At 55.8% G+C, this 13,240-nt stretch overlaps 2 long non-coding RNA genes across 6 annotated transcripts in view; one reads left to right on the top strand and one right to left on the bottom strand.

Annotated features, from left to right (window-relative positions):
* Positions 1 to 1,626: 1,626 nt before the first annotated feature.
* On the bottom strand, positions 1,627 to 11,306 carry LOC143804752 (uncharacterized). Its single transcript, XR_013221102.1, has 2 exons — positions 11,188 to 11,306; positions 1,627 to 2,861 (listed from the first exon to the last, which is right to left on the bottom strand). It is a non-coding gene; the product is annotated as an uncharacterized LOC143804752 (long non-coding RNA).
* Positions 11,267 to 13,240, top strand: part of LOC143804751 (uncharacterized) — a 111,182-nt gene continuing 109,208 nt past the window's right edge. For 2 of the 5 annotated variants that reach the window (XR_013221100.1, XR_013221098.1), the window contains exon 1: positions 11,267 to 11,357. This is a non-coding gene — a long non-coding RNA (uncharacterized LOC143804751). The remainder of the gene's footprint in view (positions 11,358 to 13,240) is intronic. The other 3 variants (XR_013221099.1, XR_013221101.1, XR_013221097.1) reach the window with 3 other exon arrangements.

Below are 13,240 nucleotides of genomic sequence, written 5' to 3'. Positions count from 1 at the left end.
TGTTAATTCATAGTTTTGATGCCTTCAGTGTGAATATACAATTTTCAGTCATGAAATACAGAAAAATCTTTAAATGAGGTGTGTCCAAACTTTTGGTCTGTAGTGTATCTCTTTAGATTTTATATACACCTATACTGTGTGTATATGTCTATTCTATTGTAACCTGTCAGTGTGATTTTACTGTACACTGCACCTGAATTGTCGGCCTTTCAAAGGACACCGTTGCGTATTTCTCGCAAGTCACACTGAAGGCCCGTGTGGTGTGAGTTTTTCTTGCACAAATAGACTTTCATTGGCGAGTCTCGGCTGATATACGGTGCAAATCACAGCATACTGCAATTTCACTCGCACATATACGGTCGTGAAAAAAAAAGTGATGGGAGATTAACATTGGTTCGAGTGCTATGCGATTTTTTTCTCGCATAGCACTCGTCCGTATTCCTCTCTAGTGTGACTCCGGCCTTAAAGGGAAAATCATTAAAAATTTATATTTTTTAAAATTTGTAAAATTTCTGATTTTTTACAAAATAAATCAAAACATATCAACTCAAGTTTACCATTATCATAAAGCCTAATATAACACGAAAAAAAAAATTAATCTCAAAATCAATGGGATGTTGAAGCATTCCAGAGTTATTACTATATAAAGTGACACTGGTCAGATTTTAAAAAATTGGCCACGCCACAAAGGGGCTAAGAGCTTGTACATGTGAACACTGTTTCAAAAGTGGCTTACCTGTCTCAGGCAGGTTTCACACCAGCGTTCGGCAGCATTCTTCCTCCATTAAGCCCCGCCCACTGCTGCGCCTCTTCCTTCAGCTCCGCCTAAGTCTGCATGCGTCCCCTATCTAACATTGGGTACACAGGCATGCCTCATTTTGAAGATGCGCTGAACTGCGTCGAACGCAACATGTTGCATTTTATTGCAGTCGGCGCAGCGTTGAAACAACGCATGCGGAGGCATCCGCTTGGCCTGCGTACCCAATATTAAAGATAGGGTATGCAGGACGCATGCAGACGTAGGCGGAACTGAATGAAGAGTTGTGGCAGTGAGCAGGGCTAAGGCTACTTTCACACTAGTCAGTCGGTACGGGCAGTCGCAAACCGTCGGCCCGACGGACAGTGTGTTTTATGTAGAACAACGTGGGCAGCGGAGGCAGTTTTACAACGCATCCGGGGCCTATTGTGAGTTCCGGGGAGGAGGGGGCGGAGTTTCGGCCACGCATGCGCGGTCGAAAATGGCGGACTCGACGCACAAAAAAGTTACATGGAACTTTTTTTTGTGCCGACGGTCCGCCAAAACACGACGCATCTGTCGCATGATGGATGCGACGTGTGGCAATCCGTCCCAATGTGTTGCTAATGAAAGTCTATGGAGAAAAAACGCATCATGCAGGCAACTTTGCAGGATGCGTTTTTTCTCCAAAATGACGCATTGAGACGTACAGCAAGCGACGTTAGTGTGAAAGTAGCCTTAACGGAGGAAGAAGGCTGCCATCCGCAGCCCTGCCGAACGCTGGTGTGAAACCAGCCTACGGCTGTTATTATAGCACCTACCATGTGTTACACAGATACATCATGGGCTTGTCCTGCCCTGCGCATGAAATGAAAGGCGAAAATACAATGTGGAGACTTCATCAGAGTAATGTTTTATTTACATTCAGAACTGGTTTAAGAGGAACAAATGACCATTTCCCACAGAAATCTCAGACTTTTACTTATAGAAATACTGGATAAATATCATTTTACCATTAGATATAGAAACATTTCCAATTTTATAAAACTGCATTTTTTTGCATTGAATAACTTTATGCCTTTGCTTGTTTCATTTTATGCATTTCTAAAGTATTGTAAAACTGTAGTATGCTGTTGGTGCATGCGGGTTGGACTGTCGGTTTGGTATGTGGCTCTGTTCCCCCCAGGCCTGCCTCCGATGTCTGAGGTTTCGGTGTCCCAGACCAGAGATCGTAATACCGGCCTTGAATTGTGAAGGACACGGCAGCCGACCCTGAGAAACATCCAAGGTGGGAACGCCCCATCATGTCGAAGAGAGTCTGCTAGATCCAGGCCTAGCAGACCAGTGCTGGTGGGTTCATGGATGCCAGGAGGGGGTTGGCCTAAAGGAAGGTCTCATCTTTTCCTGGCGGGTCGGAGAGTTGTCCCGTCGGTTTTTTGGACAGAACATTTCCAAAACAACCAAAATTGAACAGCAGATGTCTTGGGAGGCAGACTTTAGTCCTCTGTTGCAGAAGCGAAGTACTCTTAAACTGATAGGTGCAGAGTAGGACACACTAGAAAGTTGGTGTGCATGATTGTTCAGGGCACTGGCGGTGTGGACCGGCCACCAGAGAAGGCCTAGACCGAAGCCTGGATATTTTAAGAGCAGGGTCACAGGAGCCTCTGGAAAACATGGAGGCTGCATGAATAGGAAGGTTTCCCCAGAAGATATCCATATTGCTCAGGGGCAAACTAGGACATACTTGTCCTGTCCTTTCCATTTTTTTTTTTTTTTTTTTTTTTTTTTTTTTTTTAAAGTAGCCCCCTCACTGCCTGGTAGGATATACCTGTCCTGAAGGTCACACATCATTCTTCACAGACCGATGATGAAGATGGGCATGGAATAACCTGGACGCAGACCTTTCGGCGGCTGGCACATAACGGATTAGTCTTCCCTCCCTACTCTATCTGGCTCTGGGGGGGCCAGAGGGTAGGGGGATTCGTGGCATGGACCGTCCTCTGGGGAACCACAAACACTTTTGATGTGTTAGGGCCTTGCCTCGTAGACCACAGATGATATGGTAGTGACAATTCTAGGTGGGAGATTAGAGTGACAATTCCACTGTCGCCCTCAAAAGCCGTATCTGAAAAAAAAAAAAAAAAAAAAAAAGAAAAAAGAAAAAGGAAAATCGTTAATAAAAAAACCCCCCCAAAACCTAAGTCAGAACTGAGCTGGGTGGTCCAGACCCATGTCTGCCTCCTACTGACATTAAGATAAAAAGGATTAGCTTCGTGCCAGTTGGTGGTGTGGCCTACTCTACAGGGAAATACCTTTTTTTTTTGCATAGCATAAGCAGCATACACTCATATTTTTTTTGTGTACCCCAATGAAGCATTAGCCCCCCCCCCCCCCACATCAACCAGATGGCCACACAGCATAACCTCGCTCCCCCAGTCAGGAACATCCACCTCACATTAACCAGCGGACCCCACAGGATAAATCCAAAGCCCACCAGACATTCCCTCCCCTCAAGCGTAAATCCAAATATGGCGCCCCCTGCCCCAACCATAAATCCCATCAGACACCCCCTCCAATCGAACGCCACCCCAGCTTAAACTCTCATCGGACGTCCAACCCCCACAAACCCCCATCGGACGTCCAACCCCCATCGGACGTCCAACCCCCACAAACCACCATCGGACGTCCAACCCCCACCGGACGCGGAACCCCCCACCCAGCAAACCCCCAGATGCAGACCCCCCACCCCGCACAAACCCCCATCACACGTGGACCCCCCCCTCCCGAGCACAAACCCCCATCGGACGTGGACCCCCCCACCCAGCACACACCCCCTTCGATGTCCACCCCCCACCCAGCTTAAACCCTCTTCAGCCCCCCCCCCAAACCCAACCCATAAGCAGGTCGCCCCCAATAAAAGGGATCCCCCAGTAAGCAGCAGGTCACCCCCCAATAAAAGGGTTCCATCTGTAAGCAGCAGGTCATCCCCAAATCCCACCACGGGATCCCCCCCAATAGCCAGCAGCAGGTCGCCTCCCCACATTCAACGACAAGCAGGTCGCCTCTCCACATTCAACGACAAGCAGGTCGCCTCCCCACATTCAACGACAAGCAGGTCGCCTCCCCACATTCAACGACAAGCAGGTCGCCTCCCCACATTCAACGACAAGCAGGTCGCCTCCCCACATTCAACGACAAGCAGGTCGCCTCCCCACATTCAACGACAAGCAGGTCGCCTCCCCACATTCAACGACAAGCAGGTCGCCTCCCCACATTCAACGACAAGCAGGTCGCCTCCCCACATTCAACGACAAGCAGGTCGCCTCCCCACATTCAACAACAAGCAGGTCGCCTCCCCACATTCAACGACAAGCAGGTCGCCCTCAAATCTCACCACAGGGGTCCCCCAAATAGCCTGCAGCAGGTCACCCCTCACATGCAGGTCGCCTCCCCACATCCCACAAGCAGGTCACCCCCGCATCCCACCACAGGGGTCCCCCAATAGCTTGCAGCAGGTCTCCCCCCACATCCACCACAAGGGTCCCCCCAATAGACAGCAGGTCACGCCCTCCCAAAACCCGACCACAAGCATGTCGCCCTCATACCCCATCACCAGGGTCTCCCCAATAGCCAGCAGCAGGTCGCCCCCACTAAAAGGGGTCCACCCCGTAAGCAGCACGTCACCTCCAAACCCCACCACAGGGGTCCCCAACAATAGCCAGGTCACCCCCCAAACCCCACCACAGGGGCCCATCAATAGCCATCAGCAGGTCACCCCTCCACAAGCAGGTCGCCCCCACTAAAAGGGGTCCCGTAACAAGCAGGTCGCCTCCCCAAACCCAACCATAAGCAGGTCACCCTCACTAAGGCTACGTTCACATTTGCGGTCGGCGCCGCATGCATCATGCGCCCCTATATTTAACATGGGGGCGCATGGACATGCGTTGTGCTGCGTTTAGCGCCGCATGGCCGCAAGCGTTGGACGCAAGAAACGCATCAAGTTGCATTTTTTTTGCGTCCAACTTGCGGCCAAAAACGACGCATGCGGCGCAAAACGCAGCGTTTTACCGCGTTTTTGTTTGCGTTGTGCGCTGCGGCGCACAACGCAAATGTGAACGTAGCCTAAAAGGGGTCCCCCGCATGCAGGTCGCCCCCAAATCACACCACAGGGGTCACCCCAATAGCCAGCAGCAGGTCTCCCACCCCAAACAAGTCTCCCCATAAGCAGGTCACCCCTAAATCCCACCACAGGGGTCCCCCCAATTGCCAGCAGCAGGTCCCCCCCCCCACAAGCAGGTCACCCCCCCACTAAAATGGGTCACCCCCAATTGCATGCAGCAGGTCGCCCCCCCCACAAGCAGGTCAGGGGTCCCCCAATAGCCTGCAGCCCCCCTCACAAAAGCAGGTTGCCTACCACAGAAGTCCACCACAACAGCCAGCAGCAGTCCCCCCCCCCACAAAATCCCACAATAGCAAGCAGCAGCAGGTCCCCCCAAAAGCCCACCACAGGGGTCCCCCACAATAGCCAGCAGCAGCGGAGCCTCCCAAAATCCCACCGCAGGAGTCCCCCACAATAGCCAGCAGCAGCAGAGCCCCCCAAAATCCCACCGCAGGGGTCCCCCACAATAGCCAGCAGCAGCGGAGCCCCCCAAAATCCCACAGCAGGGATCCCCCACAATAGCCAGCAGCAGCGGAGCCCACCAAAATCCCACCACAGGGGTCCCCCACAATAGCCAGCAGCAGCGGAGCCCACCAAAACCCCACCACAGGGGTCCCCCACAATAGCCAGCAGCAGCGGAGCCCACCAAAACCCCACCACAGGGGTCCCCCACAATAGCCAGCAGCAGCGGAGCCCACCAAAACCCCACCACAGGGGTCCCCCACAATAGCCAGCAGCAGCGGAGCCCACCAAAACCCCACCACAGGGGTCCCCCACAATAGCCAGCAGCAGCGGAGCCCACCAAAACCACACCACAGGGGTCCCCCACAATAGCCAGCAGCGGAACCCCCCAAAACCACACCACAGGGGTCCCCCACAATAGCCAGCAGCAGCGGAGCCCACCAAAATCCCACCGCAGGGGTCCCCCACAATAGCCAGCAGCAGCGGAGCCCACCAAAACCCCACCACAGGGGTCCCCCCACAATAGCCAGCAGCAGCGGAGCCCCCCAAAACCACACCGCAGCGGTCCCCCACAATAGCCAGCAGCAGCAGAGCCCACCAAAATCCCACCGCAGGGGTCCCCCACAATAGCCAGCAGCAGCGGAGCCCACCAAAATCCCACCACAGGGGTCCCCCACAATAGCCAGCATCAGCGGAGCCCACCAAAACTGCAGCGGTCCCCCACAATAGCCAGCAGCAGCGGAGCCCCCCAAAACCACACAGCAGCGGTCCCCCACAATAGCCAGCAGCAGCTGAGCCCCCCAAAATCCCACCGCAGGGGTCCCCCACAATAGCCAGCAGCAGCGGAGCCCACCAAAATCCCACCACAGGGGTCCCCCACAATAGCCAGCAGCAGCGGAGCCCACCAAAACCCCACCACAGGGGTCCCCACAATAGCCAGCAGCAGCGGAGCCCACCAAAACCACACCACAGGGGTCCCCCACAATAGCCAGCAGCGGAGCCCACCAAAACCGCAGCGGTCCCCCACAATAGCCAGCAGCAGCGGAGCCCCCCAAAACCACACCGCAGCGGTCCCCCACAATAGCCAGCAGCAGCGGAGCCCACCAAAACCCCACCACAGGGGTCCCCCACAATAGCCAGCAGCAGCGGAGCCCACCAAAACCCCACCACAGGGGTCCCCCACAATAGCCAGCAGCGGAACCCCCCAAAACCACACCACAGGGGTCCCCCACAATAGCCAGCAGCAGCGGAGCCCACCAAAATCCCACCGCAGGGGTCCCCCACAATAGCCAGCAGCAGCGGAGCCCACCAAAACCCCACCACAGGGGTCCCCTCACAATAGCCAGCAGCAGCGGAGCCCCCCAAAACCACACCGTAGCGGTCCCCCACAATAGCCAGCAGCAGCAGAGCCCACCAAAATCCCACCGCAGGGGTCCCCCACAATAGCCAGCAGCAGCGGAGCCCACCAAAATCCCACCACAGGGGTCTCCCACAATAGCCAGCATCAGCGGAGCCCACCAAAACTGCAGCAGTCCCCCACAATAGCCAGCAGCAGCGGAGCCCCCCAAAACCACACAGCAGCGGTCCCCCACAATAGCCAGCAGCAGCGGAGCCCCCCAAAATCCCACCGCAGGGGTCCCCCACAATAGCCAGCAGCAGCGGAGCCCACCAAAATCCCACCACAGGGGTCCCCCACAATAGCCAGCAGCAGCGGAGCCCACCAAAACCCCACCACAGGGGTCCCCACAATAGCCAGCAGCAGCGGAGCCCACCAAAACCACACCACAGGGGTCCCCCACAATAGCCAGCAGCGGAGTCCACCAAAACCCCACCACAGGGGTCCCCTCACAATAGCCAGCAGCAGCGGAGCCCCCCAAAACCACACCGTAGCGGTCCCCCACAATAGCCAGCAGCAGCAGAGCCCACCAAAATCCCACCGCAGGGGTCCCCCACAATAGCCAGCAGCAGCGGAGCCCACCAAAATCCCACCACAGGGGTCCCCCACAATAGCCAGCATCAGCGGAGCCCACCAAAACTGCAGCAGTCCCCCACAATAGCCAGCAGCAGCGGAGCCCCCCAAAACCACACAGCAGCGGTCCCCCACAATAGCCAGCAGCAGCGGAGCCCCCCCAAATCCCACCGCAGGGGTCCCCCACAATAGCCAGCAGCAGCGGAGCCCACCAAAATCCCACCACAGGGGTCCCCCACAATAGCCAGCAGCAGCGGAGCCCACCAAAACCCCACCACAGGGGTCCCCACAATAGCCAGCAGCAGCGGAGCCCACCAAAACCACACCACAGGGGTCCCCCACAATAGCCAGCAGCGGAGTCCACCAAAACCGCAGCGGTCCCCCACAATAGCCAGCAGCAGCGGAGCCCCCCAAAACCACACCGCAGCGGTCCCCCACAATAGCCAGCAGCAGCGGAGCCCCCCAAAACCACACCGCAGCGGTCCCCCACAATAGCCAGCAGCAGCGGAGCCCCCCAAAATGCCACCGCAGGGGTCCCCCACAATAGCCAGCAGCAGCGGAGCCCCCCAAAATCCCACAGCAGGGATCCCCCACAATAGCCAGCAGCAGCGGAGCCCACCAAAACCCCACCACAGGGGTCCCCCCACAATAGCCAGCAGCAGCGGAGCCCCCCAAAACCACACCGCAGCAGTCCCCCACAATAGCCAACAGCAGCAGAGCCCACCAAAATCCCACCGCAGGGGTCCCCCACAATAGCCAGCAGCAGCGGAGCCCACCAAAATCCCACCACAGGGGTCCCCCACAATAGCCAGCATCAGCGGAGCCCACCAAAACTGCAGCGGTCCCCCACAATAGCCAGCAGCAGCGGAGCCCCCCAAAACCACACCGCAGCGGTCCCCCACAATAGCCAGCAGCAGCGGAGCCCCCCAAAACCACACCGCAGCGGTCCCCCACAATAGCCAGCAGCAGCGGAGCCCCCCAAAATGCCACCGCAGGGGTCCCCCACAATAGCCAGCAGCAGCGGAGCCCCCCAAAATCCCACAGCAGGGATCCCCCACAATAGCCAGCAGCAGCGGAGCCCACCAAAACCCCACCACAGGGGTCCCCCCACAATAGCCTGCAGCAGCGGAGCCCCCCAAAACCACACCGCAGCAGTCCCCCACAATAGTCAACAGCAGCAGAGCCCACCAAAATCCCACCGCAGGGGTCCCCCACAATAGCCAGCAGCAGCGGAGCCCACCAAAATCCCACCACAGGGGTCCCCCACAATAGCCAGCATCAGCGGAGCCCACCAAAACTGCAGCGGTCCCCCACAATAGCCAGCAGCAGCGGAGCCCCCCAAAACCACACAGCAGCGGTCCCCCACAATAGCCAGCAGCAGCGGAGCCCACCAAAATCCCACCACAGGGGTCCCCCACAATAGCCAGCAGCAGCGGAGCCCACCAAAACCCCACCACAGGGGTCCCCACAATAGCCAGCAGCAGCGGAGCCCACCAAAACCACACCACAGGGGTCCCCCACAATAGCCAGCAGCGGAGTCCACCAAAACCGCAGCGGTCCCCCACAATAGCCAGCAGCAGCGGAGCCCCCCAAAACCACACCGCAGCGGTCCCCCACAATAGCCAGCAGCAGCGGAGCCCCCCAAAACCACACCTCAGCGGTCCCCCACAATAGCCAGCAGCAGCGGAGCCCCCCAAAATGCCACCGTAGGGGTCCCCCACAATAGCCAGCAGCAGCGGAGCCCCCCAAAATGCCACCGCAGGGGTCCCCCACAATAGCCAGCAGCAGCGGAGCCCCCCAAAATCCCACAGCAGGGATCCCCCACAATAGCCAGCAGCAGCGGAGCCCACCAAAACCCCACCACAGGGGTCCCCCCACAATAGCCAGCAGCAGCGGAGCCCCCCAAAATGCCACAGCAGGGATCCCCCACAATAGCCAGCAGCAGCGGAGCCCACCAAAACCCCACCACAGGGGTCCCCCCACAATAGCCAGCAGCAGCGGAGCCCCCCAAAACCACACCGCAGCAGTCCCCCACAATAGCCAACAGCAGCAGAGCCCACCAAAATCCCACCGCAGGGGTCCCCCACAATAGCCAGCAGCAGCGGAGCCCACCAAAATCCCACCACAGGGGTCCCCCACAATAGCCAGCAGCAGCGGAGCCCCCCAAAACCACACCGCAGCAGTCCCCCACAATAGCCAACAGCAGCAGAGCCCACCAAAATCCCACCGCAGGGGTCCCCCACAATAGCCAGCAGCAGCGGAGCCCACCAAAATCCCACCACAGGGGTCCCCCACAATAGCCAGCATCAGCGGAGCCCACCAAAACTGCAGCGGTCCCCCACAATAGCCAGCAGCAGCGGAGCCCCCCAAAACCACACCGCAGCGGTCCCCCACAATAGCCAGCAGCAGCGGAGCCCCCCAAAACCACACCGCAGCGGTCCCCCACAATAGCCAGCAGCAGCGGAGCCCCCCAAAATGCCACCGCAGGGGTCCCCCACAATAGCCAGCAGCAGCGGAGCCCCCCAAAATCCCACAGCAGGGATCCCCCACAATAGCCAGCAGCAGCGGAGCCCACCAAAACCCCACCACAGGGGTCCCCCCACAATAGCCAGCAGCAGCGGAGCCCCCCAAAACCACACCGCAGCAGTCCCCCACAATAGTCAACAGCAGCAGAGCCCACCAAAATCCCACCGCAGGGGTCCCCCACAATAGCCAGCAGCAGCGGAGCCCACCAAAATCCCACCACAGGGGTCCCCCACAATAGCCAGCATCAGCGGAGCCCACCAAAACTGCAGCGGTCCCCCACAATAGCCAGCAGCAGCGGAGCCCCCCAAAACCACACCGCAGCGGTCCCCCACAATAGCCAGCAGCAGCGGAGCCCCCCATAACCACACCGCAGCGGTCCCCCACAATAGCCAGCAGCAGCGGAGCCCCCCAAAACCACACCGCAGCGGTCCCCCACAATAGCCAGCAGCAGCGGAGCCCCCAAAATGCCACCGCAGGGGTCCCCCTCAATAGCCAGCAGCAGCGGAGCCCCCCAAAATCCCACAGCAGGGATCCCCCACAATAGCCAGCAGCAGCGGAGCCCACCAAAATCCCACCACAGGGGTCCCCCACAATAGCCAGCAGCAGCGGAGCCCACCAAAATCCCACCACAGGGGTCCCCCACAATAGCCAGCAGCAGCGGAGCCCACCAAAACCCCACCACAGGGGTCCCCCCACAATAGCCAGCAGCAGCGGAGCCCCCCAAAACCACACCGCAGCGGTCCCCCACAATAGCCAGCAGCAGCAGAGCCCACCAAAATCCCACCGCAGGGGTCCCCCACAATAGCCAGCAGCAGCGGAGCCCACCAAAACTGCAGCGGTCCCCCACAATAGCCAGCAGCAGCGGAGCCCCCCAAAACCACACCGCAGCGGTCCCCCACAATAGCCAGCAGCGGAGCCCCCCCAAATCCCACCACAGGGGTCCCCCACAATAGCCAGCAGCAGAGCCCCCCAAAATCCCACCACAGGGGTCCCCCACAATAGCCAGCAGCAGCAGAGCCCCCAAAATCCTACTGCAGGGATCCTCCACAATAGCCAGCAGCAGCGGAGCCCCCAAAATCCCACCGCAGGGAACCCCCACAATAGCCAGCAGCGGAGCCCCCCAAAATCCTACCACAGCGGTCCCCCACAATAGCCAGCAGCAGCGGAGCCCCCCAAAACCACACCACAGGGGTCCCCCACAATAGCCAGCAACACCCCCCAAAATCCCACCACGGGTCACTCCCCACACAGACAAGTAGGTCGACCACCACAGGGCCTCCCCCCAATAGCGAATAGCGATCGGCAAGTAGCATTTTTCACCCTGAAACCACTGACCTCCATGGCGTCCACAAGCTGTCATGCTGCTTTCCTTTGCCGCCTTGGAGAACACGCCCCCTCCCGATATGACACGCCCCCGGAAATGACGTCACACCTGGAAGGAGCCCATACACTCTAGCATCTACCCACGCCATGCGGTGTTCCGAGAAGCTGCGGCTCCCTCACAGGTGATTATTATCTTCTATTACCCTTTGTATATAACCGGGCATTGGAGGGACTGACTACATCTCCCCTGATGAAGACGCTCTAGCAGCGGCGATACGCGTGGGGTTTGGTTTTTTCCCCCCAGGACTTGCGGCCATGCTCTGCCATACATTATTACCACCTTAGGACACAGGACCTGGGGCCTTTCTGGTTGGTGACTATTTGGGGAATATCTGTTGGACTTTCCATCTGATTGAATTTATTATAGCATCACCAGGTTACATTACTTTAATGGGCTACAACAGGTTACGTGTCTATTGGATTGCAATAGCATTTAGGTAGTATGGTACTGGCTTATTTCTTATTGCACATTACTATTGCATTGTACAGCAAAAAATTTTTTTAGGTTGTTACTATATATTTAAGGTCAGCTGGCGGCACAGGCTATTGTTATTTATGTGGCTACTATTACGTGTGTCAGCTCAACTTGTATCTTGTCAATGCTGTATTTTTATGTGCTGAGATTCATATGTATGTATATGTCTTATGAGATTATCTGTCCTGGGAGGTGTTAGTTGTCTTGTACGGCCTTGTTTTGGCCTTTTTAAATGGTTTTAAATTTGTCTTTCTCATTGCCCTGTATTGTATAATTATTTCTAATAAAGACTATTATGGTTGGTTGATCCCACTATTGTGCATATCTTTTCTCTTGTTCTTTGTTGTATATGACTTTTTATATGCACGTGGTTGATCCCCCTTTTTTGTATTTATTCTTGTGGTGCCCGCCTTCTCTATATTTGTACGCTCAGCATGCTCTAAGCGCACAAAAAAGATTGATAAATCTGTCACCATCGGTACTTTACAGCCTAAGTTCATTTTGTCTGTTACCCTGATTTGTTCCCTGTCATCTTACCCGGTTATGGCTTTTGTGGATTCAGGTGCCTCCCTGAGTCTGATGGATTTGTCATTTGCCAGGCGCTGTGGTTTTGTTTTGGAGCCTTTAAAATTCCCTATTCCACTAAGGGGAATTGATGCTACACCATTGGCTATGAATAAACCTCAGTACTGGACGCAAGTGACCATGTGCATGACTCCTGTTCATCAGGAGGTGATTCGCTTTCTTGTACTGCATAATTTGCATGATGTCGTCGTGTTGGGTCTGCCATGGTTGCAGACTCATAATCCAGTCCTGGATTGGAAAGCTATGTCTGTGTCAAGATGGGGTTGCCAGGGAATTCATGGCGACGCTCCTGTGGTGTCAATTGCTTCATCCACTCCTTCTGAAGTCCCTGCTTTTTTTGTCGGACTACCAGGATGTATTTGATGAGCCCAAACTCAGTTCTCTACCTCCTCATAGGGATTGTGATTGTGCTATAAATTTGATTCCTGGTAGTAAGTTTCCTAAGGGACGACTCTTCAATTTGTCAGTGCCGGAGCATGCTGCTATGTGGAGTTATATAAAGGAGTCTTTGGAGAAAGGACTTATTCGCCCCTCCTCCTCCCCTCTTGGTGCGGGGTTCTTTTTTGTGGCTAAGAAGGATGGTTCCCTGAGACCTTGTATTGATTATCGCCTTCTAAATAAGATCACGGTCAAATTTCAGTATCCTTTGCCATTGTTATCTGATCTGTTTGCTCGCATTAGGGGGTCTAGTTGGTTCACCAAGATAGATCTTCGTGTTGCTTATAACCTTGTGCGTATTAAACAGGGTGATGAATGGAAAACTGCATTTAATACGCCCGAAGGCCACTTTGAGTACTTGGTGATGCCTTTTGGACTTTCTAACGCTCCTTCTGTCTTTCAGTCCTTCATGCACGACATCTTCCGCGAATATCTGGATAAATTTATGATTGTGTATCTGGATGATATTCTGTTTTTTTCTGATGATTGGGAGTCCCATGTTAAGCA

Source organism: Ranitomeya variabilis, chromosome 2, assembly GCF_051348905.1.
Source record: "Ranitomeya variabilis isolate aRanVar5 chromosome 2, aRanVar5.hap1, whole genome shotgun sequence".
Classification (NCBI taxonomy): Eukaryota; Metazoa; Chordata; class Amphibia; order Anura; family Dendrobatidae; genus Ranitomeya; species Ranitomeya variabilis.
Note: the sequence above shows the minus strand (reverse complement) of the source record. Positions and strands in the feature narration are given on the sequence as shown.